This window comes from Branchiostoma floridae, chromosome 12 (assembly GCF_000003815.2).
Source record: "Branchiostoma floridae strain S238N-H82 chromosome 12, Bfl_VNyyK, whole genome shotgun sequence".
Taxonomy (NCBI): domain Eukaryota; kingdom Metazoa; phylum Chordata; class Leptocardii; order Amphioxiformes; family Branchiostomatidae; genus Branchiostoma; species Branchiostoma floridae.
The window spans coordinates 5,724,595-5,740,518 of NC_049990.1; the positions used below are offsets into that span (position 1 = coordinate 5,724,595).

Genomic DNA, 15,924 nt, shown 5'->3' on the forward strand with positions numbered 1-15,924 from the left:
GTCCATCTCCCATGCCAGAGTAAGAGGAATGAAGGCCTCTTGAATCAATTAGTAATGTCACCAAATGCAGCATCAAATTTAAATGATAAAAAAGTGCAAGGTCTTGCAATCCAAAGCGCAATATGCAAGGACAAACAAGAAAAACAAACCTATCAACAGAAGACAGAGAGTCTTGCAGAACAAAGAACATCATACAAAGCAAAGAAAGCAAATGAGACCTGTGAGCAAAAAGCAGCACAGCAAAGAGCATCATATAAAGCAAAACGAGCAAATGAGACCCCTGAGGAAAAAGATGAAAGACTTGCAAAACGAAGAACATCATACAAAGCAAAACAAGCAAATGAGACCCGTGAGCAAAAAGATGAAAGACTTGCAAAACGAAGAGCTTCATACAAAGCAAAACAGGCAGATGAGACAACTGAGCAAAAAGCAGATAGACTTGCACAGGAAAGAGCAAAACGAGCAAATGAGACCCCTGAGCAAAAAGACGATAGACTTGCAAAACGAAGAGCATCATACAAAGCAAAACAAGCAAATGAGACCCCTGAGCAAAAAGCCGAAAGACTTGCAAAACAAAGGACATCACGCAAAGCTAGCAAAGCAAAAAGAGCTGAACAAGAATCTTCACAAGAAAAAACGCAACGACAGAGGAAAAACTGTGATAGAGTGAGAAAAACATTGGCTACAAAATATGTTAGAGAACATAGCATAGACTATACCAGTGAACAATACAAATCAGACTTTCCTGCATTTCATTGCTATATAAAACAGCAGCCAAAGTACTACTGTAGCATATGTAGACAATTGTTATTTCATGACCAAGTGCGAAACTGCAACAATGCTGTCATAGACAAAATAGTCAATGATATTTCTGGTCAACATCATCTCTGTTCAAAGTGTTTGATTTGTCTTGAAAAAGACAAACCCATACCCAATGCTTGGACTAACAATATGGATCCAGGTGACATTCCATCATGCCTGAAACAACTCAGTAGAATGGAAACAAGACTTGTCAGTTTGAAATACACCTTCATCAAGTTAATTGTATTACCAGGTGGACAATTTGGTGAACAAGGTCAAGCCATAAGTTTCCCTACCAACATTGAAACTACTTGCCAACTGTTACCACATAGCCAAGATACAGCTGGGCTAGTAATAGTACACCCTTGTCAGACAAATGAAAGTAAAACACAAAGAACAGACCCACAACACATTGTACGATTTTCCAAAATGCATGAAGCTCTTACATGGCTGGTAACGCATAATCATCTATATTCACATGTGAACATAGCTACCTTTGAAAACTGGGTAAAAAAGTCAAGTGAATTCAATCCAATGATAATTAAGATTCAGACATCCCTATTACGGACGTGGTAGAAAGCAACACGCCAATTTGATCGTTGATTGGCGGAGAATCGCAGACTGGTTTCTGATTGGTTATACAAGTTGTCTGGTAGGATCCCCCAGACACGTATAAATATCTTCAGCACGATAATTTTCATATCCAAACGATTCAGAAGCTTGAGAAGTATTGACCGTCCATAATCTGTTCATTACATATTCGTACCATGTCTGCCTGTGAAATTTCTGTCACGAAGAAAGAACGACAATGCACATCCGGGACCTCTTCCCGCCTTTGGCTGTGGTCTCGCACCGGAGTTTCTTTTACGATTTTTATATCCGGCACACAGCGCACACAAGGGATACAATTCCGCCCACAAAAGTACGCCGGAAAATCCAATTATACCAGTGAACAAAGGTTTCCAGCCAACTTCCCATAGATTTTAGATATAAACTTCTAGTTTAATAATGATGCACATTTTACTGGAACACAACATGAAATTTTGAGGTAGTCCTTCCAAATGCGCCCCGGCCAGCTTTTTTTAAAAGCTTTCTTGTTGCGCTACTCGCATTAGATGTCACCGGAAGAGGAGGTACTCAAAAATACTCCTGCTCTAACATTGAGTGTCTTTAAGTAGGATATCTGCTCTAGAACTTCTTTACATCACCTGTAGCAGTTCCTTACACCGGAAGGGAAGGTACTCTAAAATAGACAGAACCTTGACTTTAAAACATCATACTAGTCTTGGCTCCCGTTAATGATGCAAAAGTCAAAACGGTTTTACATTCAAAAAGGGTACCTACTCGAGAATTTTTTTTATTTCACCTGTAGCAGTTCCTTACACCGGAAGGACAGATACTCCAAAATAGACAGAACCTTGACTTTAAAACATCATACTAGTCTTGGCCCCCGTTAATAATGCAAAAGTCAAAACGGTTTTACATCGAGTACCCTTTAAGAAGGGTACCTACTCTAGAAGTTCGTAGCAGTTCCTTACACCGGAAGGGGAGGTGCTCCAAAATAGACAAAAATAATTACTTTGGGCCCATCCTAGTCTTAGCCTGTTCATGATGCAAAATTCAAAACGGTTTTACATTGAGTTCCCACTCTAGAACTCTAGGAGACCCACTCTAGAATTTCTTTATACTTTATTTCACCTGTAGCAGTTCCTTACACCGGAAGGGGAGGTACCCAATGGCGCTCGTTAATTTCCTATAACCCCCCATCGCCCCGTCAGGCCGCTATTCATTTTCACCTGCTCGTACGAAGATAAAGGTGCTAGTCTGGTGGGAACGGTCCCATTTATTTCCTTCTGCAGGTTTCAGGAGAGTAGCCTCCATAGCAGGCTCTCTTGTGCGTTTTTTGGCTCATCATACACTTTTGCTGGCCATTTCTTTTTGCTCTGGGTCGCTGATTGTCGGCCCCTTGGACAGTAATCAGCAACGGCCGGGAATCAGCGACCCAGTACAAAAAGAAGTAGCCAACAAAAGTGTAATATGAGTAAAAAAAATGGCCCCAGAGAGCCTGCTATGGAGGCTATGAGGAAAGCTTGTCGGTGTTTTTTCCCGCCATGCGCGCGTCCACCTGCCTGGCGCACGATAAGGGCCGCCTGTCCGCCGAGCCAAGTCTATTTCGTTAGTTAATTTCCTGTGGAGAAATAAAAAAAAGAGCCCTCATGCCGCGGCCCGCCTGCACCTGCGAGGGAGAAAACGACATCCTCGATGAAGACTAATTGGGGATGGAGGACCGGGCGCTTCCTTCATCAAGCTGGCGGATTAAAATGGCGGGCTTGTCATCGCCCCAAATTGGATGAGCTCCGTGGCCAGGAGGGCTGGTAATTAATTGCGCTCATCGATTCCGTCCGATGCGAGTGTCAATCATTTTCCCCGGCTCCTGGGTACCAGCCCGGCTGCACTGGCCTTTGAAATTCCCCATTATGTCCGCGTATCCCGCAAATCATGGGGTTTGAAAGGGGTGGAATTTCTTTACATATGCTCGATTACAGCTCTTCTTAATTGTCCATGAATACGCGACATGGACGAAGAATAGGCGCCTCTTTCATATCTTATTTGTGGTCATTATATAGCTGGCAGCGGGGCATTGTTGCGACTATGGCAATACAATAATTCCGGAATACATAATCTTTACGCGGAGTCATGCGAGCATGTATAATACAGGAGCGATGGGGCGCTATACCAGCCTTCCTCACGCGATGGTTCATACACCGTGCGCGCTTTAGGTGGACTCTCACTTCACTTGGGGCACTGGTGCGGCACTACGGGGTTCGTAGATGACTCAACGAATTTGATTAATCAGAGATAACGAACGAATTTTCTTCCGTTTTGTGTATCTGTATTTTGTTGTCTTCTAAGTCATACATTTACGTATTACGCAATATCTAATTTATTAAAAGTCGCGAAAATAACAAAACTGCGCTGCAGTGTAATCTCCAAGCAGATCCTACGGTAGCATAAGATAGTATCAAAAGCTGGCAGAGGAGTGTGTTTCGCTACCGGGGCAAATGGACACCTCTTGGCTGACTACACTCCTTGGCCAGTTTGGTACTATGTTCTACCATTCTAGGATCTGCTTGGAGATTACCACAGTGAACAAACCCTGCAATGCCGCACCGGTGCCCCAAGTGCAATGAGAGTGCACCAAGAGTCGATATGAACACACCGACCGAAAATAGCTCTACCCAAACGCGCAAGCAGGAAATATTCCTCGGAGGCCGTTCGGTATGGATTTCTCCGATCCATAACTGCGCGCCCGTGAGATGTTTAAAGATTCATTCAAGTTCTCAGATCAGGCAGAAACTCGATCAACGACGATCACTTTTGATTAGTTCACCTGGAGGCGCGAGGCTTGGGGGTGGGGGGGTGGTGGGTGGTAGGGAAGTCTCTACCAGACTCTCCTGTCCGGCCGAATAGGGGGCTTTGGCCAAGTTAGGAATAAAAGCCTAGTAGGAGGCAAACTCTTCAACTATTTCATTTCACATGGGGGGGGGGGGGGGAGTTACTCAATAATAGACCGAAACTTGACTTTGAACATCATACTAGTCTTAGGTTCTGTTCATGAGGCAAAAGTCAAAAACTTTTTTTTTTTCCTAGGAGTGTTGGCCGGTCTTAGGTCGCAAACTGTACTCCTCTGGCGTGTTTTGTGTCTTATTTGGCCATTTTTTTCTATTTTTCCAGCGATCTGTGGAGCCTGGTAGAGGCTAGAACTTGGCGATGCACGCAGCGCCGCCCCCGGGTAAAATGTGATTATACCGCAAACTTCGTTTTGCCGCATAACTGCTAAGAAACGCGATAAACCACTTTTATCCACAACAGAGAGGGTGGAAAATGACACCTGAGGCTCATTATACAGTCTAACATGACATAAACGGACATTTTGATATTCGGACGTTTTTCAAACCAAACTGGACCATTTTCCGATATTCTGATGTTTTTCAAACAAAATTGGAACATTTTCCGATATTCTGATGTTTTTCAAAAAAAATTGGAACATTTTCCGATATTTTGACCCCCCCCCCAAGGACCAACGATCACATAAAGACCTACATAAAAGCAAATATATATTTATAAAGGGATATTTGAAGCTACAATTAGAATAGATATTTGTTCATTCATGGTATGGAAAAAGGGTGATATATTATGACGAGAAAATATAGTGCTTCAATCATAGGAACAAGACTATAACGTGTACTTTCGCTTTTGAACTGCTAAAAACTTGTATCATGATCATTTCATGTCTAGTTCCTTTATGTCTTGTCAGCACATATTCACCAAAAATTGATTGAATTGATGACAACGGACTCGTATTCAGACCTCACATAATTTGATCAAATCACGCTTATCAAACCATCCATTTCATAGTATCCGTGTATCGTATTACTGGGGGATGTTGTTACATGCACCAACAACTCGGAAACGGTGATAGCATTTTAATAAGTTCACATGTTGCCCGACACAATACGTACATCTTATGATGACATTTACCTTGGACGCACCCACACACGATTAATGATTGGTGCTAACGTCATAGTAAGATGTCAAGAAAAAAGTCATTCATACACTTATCATTGTGACATCATCTAGTCTTGGTCTTACACTACTTATATTTACGACTAGAAAGGCAACAATTACAGGCAAATACATAATGTTTATCTTTCAAAAACACTGCTATGTTTATTCCTACTTAAAAATATTCATATATGTGGTGGCTAGACCTTCCAGCTCTGTCTTGCCACTTGCTACATAATGTAATCGAACACCACAGGGCGTCTGTGTAACTTCCAGTTACCATGGTTACAGCTGTCTGGTACAGGGCCATTGCCCTTATTTAGAAGTGGAAGGAATAACGAAGCAATAAGAGTATATATTTCTCTTCCTTGAAGGTAAATATGACAAGTAGATACTCAAAGATATGAGTGAGTTTGTTGCCATCTTGATTCTATAGCAGTAATAGCTTTTATTGCACATTCATGCCCTACTGGGTTAAGTGCAGGCATATAGAGACAAAGGGACGTAATACAGTACACATGTAGACATTGTGATGGTTTCTAAGACTTCCTTAAAACATGGGTTCTAAAACTATTCTAAAACATTTGTTCGGCTTATTCTCGTTTCTTAGTTATGTTCAAAATGTAGCTTGAGATGTGTTTGTATTATGTAGAGTGATCAAAACGCTTAAGAAAAAAATGAATTCTGTAAAAGTGAAGACAAAGTTGATGTATCAGTTGCAATAATTGTTATGATGGGTTATTATGTGACAATAGCGGTATATAATTACTACAAACGTCGCGACACCGACCCCCGTAGTCACTCATGTTCCGTCGCCATGTCCTTGAAGACGAATGAGCCCCCTAGGACACATCTCAACCTCAGAGTTTTATTTTCTTGTCAAACAAGACGACAATTTATTTCATTTTCCCCCTTTCAGGCGCTGACAGTTAAAGTAGGGCCCCGGTTTGCGTTTCATTGTGCGATGCAAATTGAAAGAGTACGTGACGCATTATATTTCAATTAAATTAATTTCTTACCCAATGAAGACGGTGTAATAATACTCATTAGAGACGGCTTCGCTATCTCCCAACTGATTTCCCTCGGGCAAGCTCCGACATTTGCCGACGGCTTGCCGAAGGGGATCAATAGAATCGGCGTGGGCCCTCCATATTTAATGGCCGTGATGAGGGACCGGGGACCTGTTAGGAGCGGCAGGCTCCATCCATCATACGGGGCTGCGAGCGTGATGAGGCCGTAGGGACGCCAGACGCGGCCCGCTCATCGTCTGCTGCAGCAGTATCAAAAAACCATCAGCGACAATGTGGACAAATTAGTCTCATAGTCGGGTAATGGCCATGGGGAAGAGAGAAAGACTGGATGCAGCTACACAGCTACAGCACTCTTCAAAGTGGATGATGATGATGAGTATCTAACTCGGGATGAGTAACTATCTTGGGCACTGCTTTGGGGGTTCCTTTGGCCCTCTGTTTCGAGACTATACTTCCATGGCTTAGAGACATTTACAACAGACAACACAAACTCTGCTGCAATATTAAACCATCAACGACAATGTGGAAAAATTAGTGTCATAGTCGGGTAATGGCCATGGGGAAGAGACGGGGGGGGGGAGGGGGAATGTTGTTCAGAGAGAATTCGTGTTGGTAAAAGTAGTAAGTGATGAATGGGTAATAGATAGAGCAAGGGCCTTAAAATCGATTTTTAACCTCCTTGGATAGAGCGGAGCTTGGAACAAGGAATATGTAAGTCTCTACCAGGATCCACAGGTGACTGGAAAACAGTAGAAAATGGCCAAATAAGACAAAGAACACGCCAGAGGAGTAAAATGGCAGAGGAGTACTGATCGCGACCTAAACTGTACTCCACGGCCATCTAATTAATACTAGTCTATTCTAAAGTTTATGGTGACTACATAAGTATGGACGTAAATGTCGTATAGGCAAGATAAACTTGTCGGTCTGTTGTAATACATTCTCTATGTTGTAAAGTGTAAAAATAGGTTATGTCATCTGTTCAGTTCTGACGGACACCTGTTAGTAATGTTGGACATGTTACTCAGACGAGCATCGCGGCCATTTTCTCTCTCCTCCCCAACTTTCCCGCCAATTTCTCTCCGCTGATGGAGGTCAAAGGTGAGCGGCAGGGGGTGATCTACCTGTCTGGGCGCGGCGCAGGCTCCTCTCTGTGTAAATTAGTTGGCAATCAATACTCAAGTGTTAGCCTCCTTCACCGGCGTCTCTAGGGCCTCGGCGAAAGTTGTCTTTTTCTTTCTTTTTTTGGGGGGGGGGGGGGGCGTCGATTCGGTACAAGCTAGGGCGGGTACAAGCTAGTCTCCAAGCAGACCCTACGGTGCCTTGAAGATAGTATCAAAGCTGGCAAAGGAGTATAGCCGGCCAAAGGGAGTCAAACGTCCCTTGCCTTCTTTGATACTATTTCTAAGACACCGTAGGGTCTGCTTGGAGACTAGGTACAAGCCCCCCGGTATGTATTCCTCTCCCGGCATTTTCCTTTCCCGGCATATTTTCCTTTCCCGTCGTATTCCCGGATAAAAATCGCGAATCGACGTCCACCCCCCATCCCCCACCCCACCCCACAAAAAAAAAAAAAAAAATTTCGCCAAGGCCATAGAGACGCCGGTGAAGGAGGCTAGTGATCTACCTGTCTGGGCGCGGCGCAGGCTCCTCTCTGTGTAAATTAGTTGGCAATCAATACCAAAGTGGGAGTCTGGGTGATGAAGTCTCTCCGTGTGGCGGGTACTTCCCTCGCGGATCGATATCTGGGGAGGTGAGGTGGTGGGGAGCAATCTCGGAGAGATAGGTCGGCACTAGACGGGCGCAGAACTGCCATTGATGGTAGGCTCTGCCAGGCTCCACAGGTCACTGAAAAAATAGTCGAAATTGGCCAAAAAGTACAGAAAACATGCCAGAGAAGTTAGATGGCCGAGCCTTTGGCTGAAAACTGTTACTCCTCGACCATCTAACTCCTCTGAATGAACTTGTTGAAAGTTTGGCGAGTTGGAAAAGAGCAAGAAGTATCAGAATTGTGGTGGACATTGCGCCATGGCTCTCAAACGTCGAAAGGAAAAAAAAAGAGATGGAAACAATCTATTCGAGCTGTAGGTTTGATCCATTTACAGATATAGAGAGAGACAGACGTAGACAAGCAGATAAGAATACAGAGAGAGACATGTACACACGTACACACGCGCGCGGGCGTACGCACATACAGTCAAACCTGTATTAGGGGCCACCTCTACAGAGGGGCCACCTGTCCATAGTGGCCACTTTTTGTCGGTCCCTTGGGTATTTTATCTACAAGTTGCCACCTCTATACAGAGGCCACCTGTCTATAGTGGCCAAATTTGTCCGGTCCCTTGAGTGGCCGCTATAGACAGGTTTGACTGTATATACAAACACCCACCCGCACATACACCCACCTATAGACACGCACACACAAGCACGTACATACACCCGTACCCTAATCTCCAACCAGATCCACGGTGCGTAATGTATAGTATCAAACTTCACGTAGGTGCCCGTTTGACTCCAATAGCCGGCTATACTCCCTGGCCAGCTTTGATACTATCTTATGGCACCGTAGGATCTGCTTGGAGATTACATACACACACACCCCCCCCCCACACACACACATGCATGTACATATAGTTCACTAGAGCAGCATTAACCAATATTCAAATTTTATATAGAAATATTTCAGCAACAGCATAAATAACAATCTCTGTTTTTGTTATAACTATAGCTGATTATATCATTTGCAATCTTACATGGTAATTTTGACAACAATCATTTTATGATTCAGGTAAATAAATATTTTCTGATTCAGGTCTACTTCAGTTTAAATAAAAACAATCGCTACAATTTTAAATGAGTATTATATTCTACAGACTTGGAAAACAATGCTATTAAGTAAGACTCGTTTACTATTATCGTTGTCATATGTGCTTGACAAATGCGCTCAAGCACAATATACATGTACTAATAAAGCTAAATTACTTTTGATATTGCAATCTAGTTGTTTGGCGGGAATATCGTGACTTATGTAGGACCCATGTTGTACCTACATCCCAAACTCGTGAATTTGCCCAGCACACTTGCGTATGACAAATGACGCGGCTAGTGGTGGATGTAAATTGCTATAGAGGCCATGGGGCAGGCATATTACATTTGCTTTCAGCGCACAACTTGATTCATAGTGTGTGGACTGAGTGTGCATAATTGCCGCGCCGTTGGTGGCCCGCCACTTTTTTTATTCTCACAGATGCGCTTATTAAAATTCTGACAGACCGTTACTTTTATTTACCGTAAGCGAAATTTGCAGATTGTACCACGTAAAAAAACAGCAACTGTTGTTACGAATGTTATCATAATCAACAGGAATATTTATTGAATTTCTGTCGACTTTGAGGAATATTGGCCGTTACTTTTATTTACCGTACGAGAAATTTAAAAAAAATTGTACTGCGTAAAAAACTCAACTTTTTTACGCAAATGTTATAATGATCAACAGAAATATGTGTTGAAGTCCTACTCCTAGCGATTTTGAGGAACTTTGGTCGTCGCTTCTTATTTATAGTTATTGACCGTACATAAACTTTCCAAAAATGTAGCCCGCAAAAACGCGGAAAAACGGGGATGTGTGTAGAAGTCTCAGCAATTTTAAAGACAAAACGCCTCTAGTTTTGGGGGTACTTTCGTTTTCTCTTTATGGTCTGAGCAAAAAGAATCGAGTTTACGGTAAACGTAAGCGGGACACCACCCGGGCTGGATTCGTGGGAAAAGAGGGATTGTATGCTAATTTATGCAAATGAGAACAGCGTGAAATATGGAGCGTTCTCCTCCGCTGCATGAGAACTGCTTGCTCTCATACAACATCACTCCGCCTCCCGTGAAAAATTGGACGCTTTGATCGATGGTAGACAAATTAATGGGCGAATGAGAGAAAAAAATTGCCGTCATTTTGGCGGTAAGTCGAAAAGTGCGCGATTTGAAAACGTGGCGTTATGTTTTCGCCCTAACGTGTACTTTTATGTATTCCCTTGGAATCGGCTGAAAACCCGGTAGTAAATTGGGTTTGAATCAAATTACATTTAAAATGTACCATATACCACGAATAATGTTAGTCTACAAAATGAAATAAGTGTTATTCAGTGGGTTACGTTTCCCGTTATCTACTACGCATAGGCGCATCGAAAACCATGTGAATTTTATTCCAACATCATGATACCTTCTGTACATCCCTGTATGTTCAACAGTTGATAAGCATGGGAGTCTTTATTTTCCGCGCCTTTAGTGCACAATTACTAGTCTCTACCAGACTCCCGCCTGGCCGAATAGGGGACTTTGGCTATAGACTTTGGCCAAGTTTGGAATAAAAGCCTAGTAGGAGTTAATTGGCCTAGGAGTTTTGGACGGCCTTGGTCACAAACTGTACTCCTCTGGGGTGTTTTCTGTCTTATTTTGCCAATTTCTACTATTTTACTATTTCTACTATTTTTCCAGCGACCTGTGGAGCCTGGTAGAGACTACACAATTATGGAAGGCAGATGTTTTTTGACGTGTCCTTGTCCCCATGACATGCTTATCTACAGTGTTGCCTGTCAGAGTTGATTAATGGGAAGAAGTTAGAAATTGAGTGGACAAGGACAGAGCATGGCCTGTGGGTTATCTATCATCACATAACTTGCACTTTTTCAAACAACTTTTTCTTTTTCTACCATGGCCAGTCTGTCATTCAAACTTGTAAAGATCTCGTCAAGATTAAATGCTTAACGTTTTTTTGCGTTTTTTTATTGTTTTTTTTTTCGTTTTTTGAAACAATTTAAAAATCTTATGATCTTTTCATGCGGCCATCTTTGAAAAGAATGACGTTGCCATATTTCATTCGATCATTCTCGTCCGCTCGTATATCACTCCTTTTATGTTTTTATATCATCTAACACTTAAAACTGCTCAATTTGCCAATTGTTGTGTATATGAGGTAACTCGATCGGATGACGGCGACCTGACAACTATTATTAGCGCTCATTCGATATCAGATCGAGTTATGGTTTGATTGACACCTGTATCTGATGATACTCCACAACAAAAGACCCCTCCCAGCCCAGCTAACCTTACAGATAATTGTTTTACAATGAAGGTAGAGAAATGAACACCATGCTTTCAACAACAAACTCGTATTGCGTTGCTAAATTAAGGTTTTCGGGGGCGTATTTTTAAATCGAGAAGGTGTTATCTATAGACTTGCATTGCAAATAGGACAACTCGTTTTGCATATGTTTACGTAGAAGTGCGTTCAACGATAAAATAAAGCATGTGGTATATTTTTCCTGGCCAACTTAACCCTCATATAAATTTCATGAGATTGGGTTGGATAGTATTCAGAGGCAACCATGTGCGCATTGTTCCGGAAACCGGCACGTTTTGTGACTTGTATATTCAACATTAACTCTAATAATGATTATAATACCTTCTATTGATATGTAGTATTAGACTGTAACTTCTGTTGTTGCCATACATTGTCACTGATGCAATTGTTGCGCAATAAACCATCTATCTATCTATGTATGATTTTTCTTTCTTCTTGAGTGGATCGTAAGACCTGTAAACCTGATGTTATGTGAATGACCTTGCTGTAATTATGTCCTTCGGCAATACTGACCTACAATCCAGCACCATATTGGTGGTTTTCAACTTGTCCATTGTGCCTTATGTTCAGCGCTTCTAGGGTTCGGTGTGGCCCGGTGTATTTATGGACATGTTCTCTGTGTTTTTCAGAACTTGAATGGAAGTCGCTGAAGGTTGGTGCCCTCGGGGTCAGGAGACGATGGATCGGATGATTCACCGCGGCGGTGGAAATTATTCCTCGGCTCCGCCCCCTTCCCGGCGCCGCCGGACTCCCTGCTGCGGCCCGGTCCCGCCCCGTGCAGGTGAGAAGAATGGGAACAAAGGCCGGAGAGAACCCACTGCGAGCAGGGCCGGTCCAGCGCACCAAAAGGGTCGTCACGGCGGGTTAGAGGGAACACTGGATGATGCTAACTCTTCCATCTGACTTCTGCACCCCCGCGGACTCAAATACTCCTGTCAAATACAAAACAAAATGTAGAGAAATGCATGTAATTAGGTTGCAAAAAGACATGCCAACGCTGGTTGCAATTATGAAAAAATTGACTTACAAAGAAGTCAGCATTATCATGTGCATTGTGTGCTTGGAAATTGTGAAAAGAAATGTATATAACTATATAACCGCATTTTGTTTCAATGTTACAGAATCGAAATGCATTTAATTATGTTGCAAAAAAAGACATACCAACGCTTGTTGCAATTATGAAAAAAATTCTCCTAAAGAAGTCAGCATTATTGACTTGTGTGTAAAGAAAAATGTGAAAAGAAATGTATGAAACTACACAATCTCATTTTCTTTCGATGTTGCAGAATCGTACTATCCTGATAAAAACATACAAATGAGAAAGTAATAATATTTGACAACGTTTTGTAAAAGAAATCGTGTTCAAATTCTGTTTTCCATAACTTTATTCGTTTGCTGGACATACTTTCTTGATGCCAATATAACGTAAAAAGGTATTCCTGTGTTTGTGTTTAAAGCAAAGGCTGTGGCAGATGCTATTTTTTAATGACGCTAGTAGATTTTGCCTGGATGTCGGAATAGTCAGGATCATAGAAAATTAACGAAAACATTATTTTGTCAAAAATAGCATATTTCCTGTTGAACGCAATGGACTCTGATTCTTCCCCTCTTCAGATTTGATTATTGATATTCAGAATCATTAGTGTTATTCAGTATTGAACTGTCCACTTAACTTTTGCTTCTTTGTTGGAAACAAATGCTAGTTAATGTAATTACTGCTAATATTCTTTACATCGAAACGGTCCTCTTTATGCGGGCATTTGTCTGTGATTCAGGGGAGCAGATTTCCTAGTGGACAGCGCTCTTTGTCATTCTCATCTCTGGTCCTGTGATGATTCAATCTGGCATTGTTTCTGGGTGATGTGTGTGAGAGCACGGCCTACCAGGGGGGTTGAGAAAGACGAGACGCGGGAAACAGCAAGCCATGCATACATGAATTATTTGTCGGGTACCTTGGGGGGGACCCAGGGTTCAACCGTGTTTTATGCAATGTTTACGGACTCGACAATCGTCCCGTGGTTCGCTTCCTTGTCTGTTTCTTACATCTCGATTTGTAGAGTGCCCGAAGTTTGAATGAACATACAGGGCGGTCAAGTGGTTACTACTGAAGATCTTCACCTCGGAAGAATGGTGTAATAGTGTCGCATTCAGCCGCACTTTTCAACATACAGAAAGGAGACCTATCGCCTGTAACAATACACAAGAGTTTCCTCAATAAAGCCACATTGTTCACGCATTGAGGCGGCTTGGGTCGGGTCCAGATTGTGTGTTTGTCTGCGTTTCACTTCGTGTTTATTTTTCCTCGCAGTTAGCCGAGCATCAGGATAAAGAGATAGATGGGGGGGGGGGGGGGGGTAGGTACATCGCGTCACGTCTTACAAAGTTCCTTTTATTATTTTTTTTATAGACGAAACTTTGAAAGAAAAACTTCCAAAGTACCGCGTTTCCTCTTCTGCTATCTTGTTTCCGTTGCTTTATAAATAGTCACAAATGGAAACTTATTCGTGGCTGTAGCAAACACCAAGGCAACTTGAAACTATGTGCATGTCTCACGCGGAATCTACCCCACACGACTTCGCCGGGGTTTAGAAAAAAAATCGTCGTGCTCGCCGAAACGGAAATCATTCCCCTCATTGGTAAACGCGTGTTTAAAAAGAGGTGGCGAAAACGTTATTCCATCTCCTGATTGAATCATTAAAGGGGATGGCAGAAATCGTTGGGCGTTCGCAGCCCGTCTCCGTGGTGACGGCATCCGCTCGTGATGCGGTCCATTTGGCGGCTGAAGTCCTCGAACAATGGAGGAGTGAAATATTATAAAGTGTGTGGCGCAGCGGGGAGAATAGAGGCTTGTTTGATCATCCGTAAGGCTGAAAATAGCAGGGTCAAACCCTGGACTATGGGAACATTGTCGGCCCAGATTTTTTTTTCCTCTATGTGTAGTTCGAGTGTTCCAAGGCCGCCATAATTCAGCTTTGTGTATTTTTGTCCAAACGAACTTTTTATACAACGTCTGTATTATGACAACAGGGTTTTAACTTCGGGGTGATGCTTTTCGTACTTTTTTTTGTTTGAGTTTATCATCAAATTGTATTTTTTTAGTTTGTGATAACTTAGTTTCTGCCATGACCGAAAGTGATGGTAAAATTTTATGTTGTACTAATCGAAAGAAACGCTTCCAATATAATAGTTCTAAAATAGAAGCCTTTGTGTGTGTGTGGGGGGGGGGCATAATACACTTTTGCTGGCCGTTTCATTTAGTAATTAATGACCGAAATTGATCATTTGATGGTTAAATTTGATGTACAAAAAAAAAAGGGTTCCAATAGTTTCAAAAATAGAAGCCCCCATAGCAACCTTTCGAGGTCTTTATTTTAGTTTATAACAACTTAGCTCCTGCCGAAGTTATGAAATTTAAGTAGTTAATGACCGAAAACGGTGGTAAAATTTGGTGTTGTAAAAAAATCCAAAAGAAACGGTTTCTAAAGATAGCACCTGCCGGTTGGCTATGTGGAGATGTGGGCGTGCTTCACAAATCCAGTGGCGTAAGCGGCGCTGGGGCGCAAATCCTCTGTTGTTTACGGTAATTTACGCCAGGAGGGAGGGCGGCGGGGTCAAGCGGAACGGGCCGGGTTTGTTTGGGCGCAACGGGCGGGCTGACACAATCTTTTGGCCCGGACAAGTATTAAAACTACTAATGTACATTAAGGACTGGATCACAAGGTTTAAAGAGCACTGCATTGGTGCGAGTGTTGTTTTTATTCAATTTCTTATTTTTGTTTGTTGTTACTTCGATGCACAGTTGAAATTTATCACACCAAACACGTCAAATCTACTTTGTGAAACGAGGTGAAAAATTCAGCTTATCACCCAGAATCAGCCGCACCAGGTGATAGCTTCAAACTTTCTTGCACCAGAAGTAGAAAAAGATCAAGAAAAAGAACCGAAAAGGGGGAACATGTGGCTTAGTTTCGGTTTGTTCTTCCGCTTCTATTCTGAAAAAGAATCTGGGACATCGCGAAGCATAAATCATGCTAGATGTCAAGACCATTGTCTAAGATCTATCAAGGTAAATGAACCCAACCCCGAACGGCTATCTCCTGACCCCATCACAGTTGATCCTCTGATTTTTTTTACTACAATTACGGCATTTATGGCCGGGGGGTAGCGGGGGGCTTGTAGCACCATGAATAACTTAGCACCTCGTACAACCACTTGTTGCAGTAACGATGTGCTAACAGATTGGGGGGCTATGACCACTGAAGGGGGTAAATATTCATTAGATTTTGCCGAAATACCGGCACTTGGTACCTACTCGCTAAACCGCGGGAGGGCGGATTATAACCGAGGGTGTCAGACCGTCCGGAGCGCGGGTGTCCGAAAGGGCACGACTCC

The 15,924-nt window shown here is 42.6% G+C and overlaps 1 long non-coding RNA gene across 1 annotated transcript in view; it reads left to right on the top strand.

Moving 5' to 3' along the window:
- LOC118427233 overlaps positions 1 to 13,794 on the top strand; it is a 77,030-nt gene extending 63,236 nt beyond the window's left edge. Inside the window, exon 4 of the long non-coding RNA XR_004832498.1 lies at positions 12,162 to 13,794. This is a non-coding gene — a long non-coding RNA (uncharacterized LOC118427233). The remainder of the gene's footprint in view (positions 1 to 12,161) is intronic.
- The last annotated feature ends 2,130 nt before the right edge of the window (positions 13,795 to 15,924 follow it).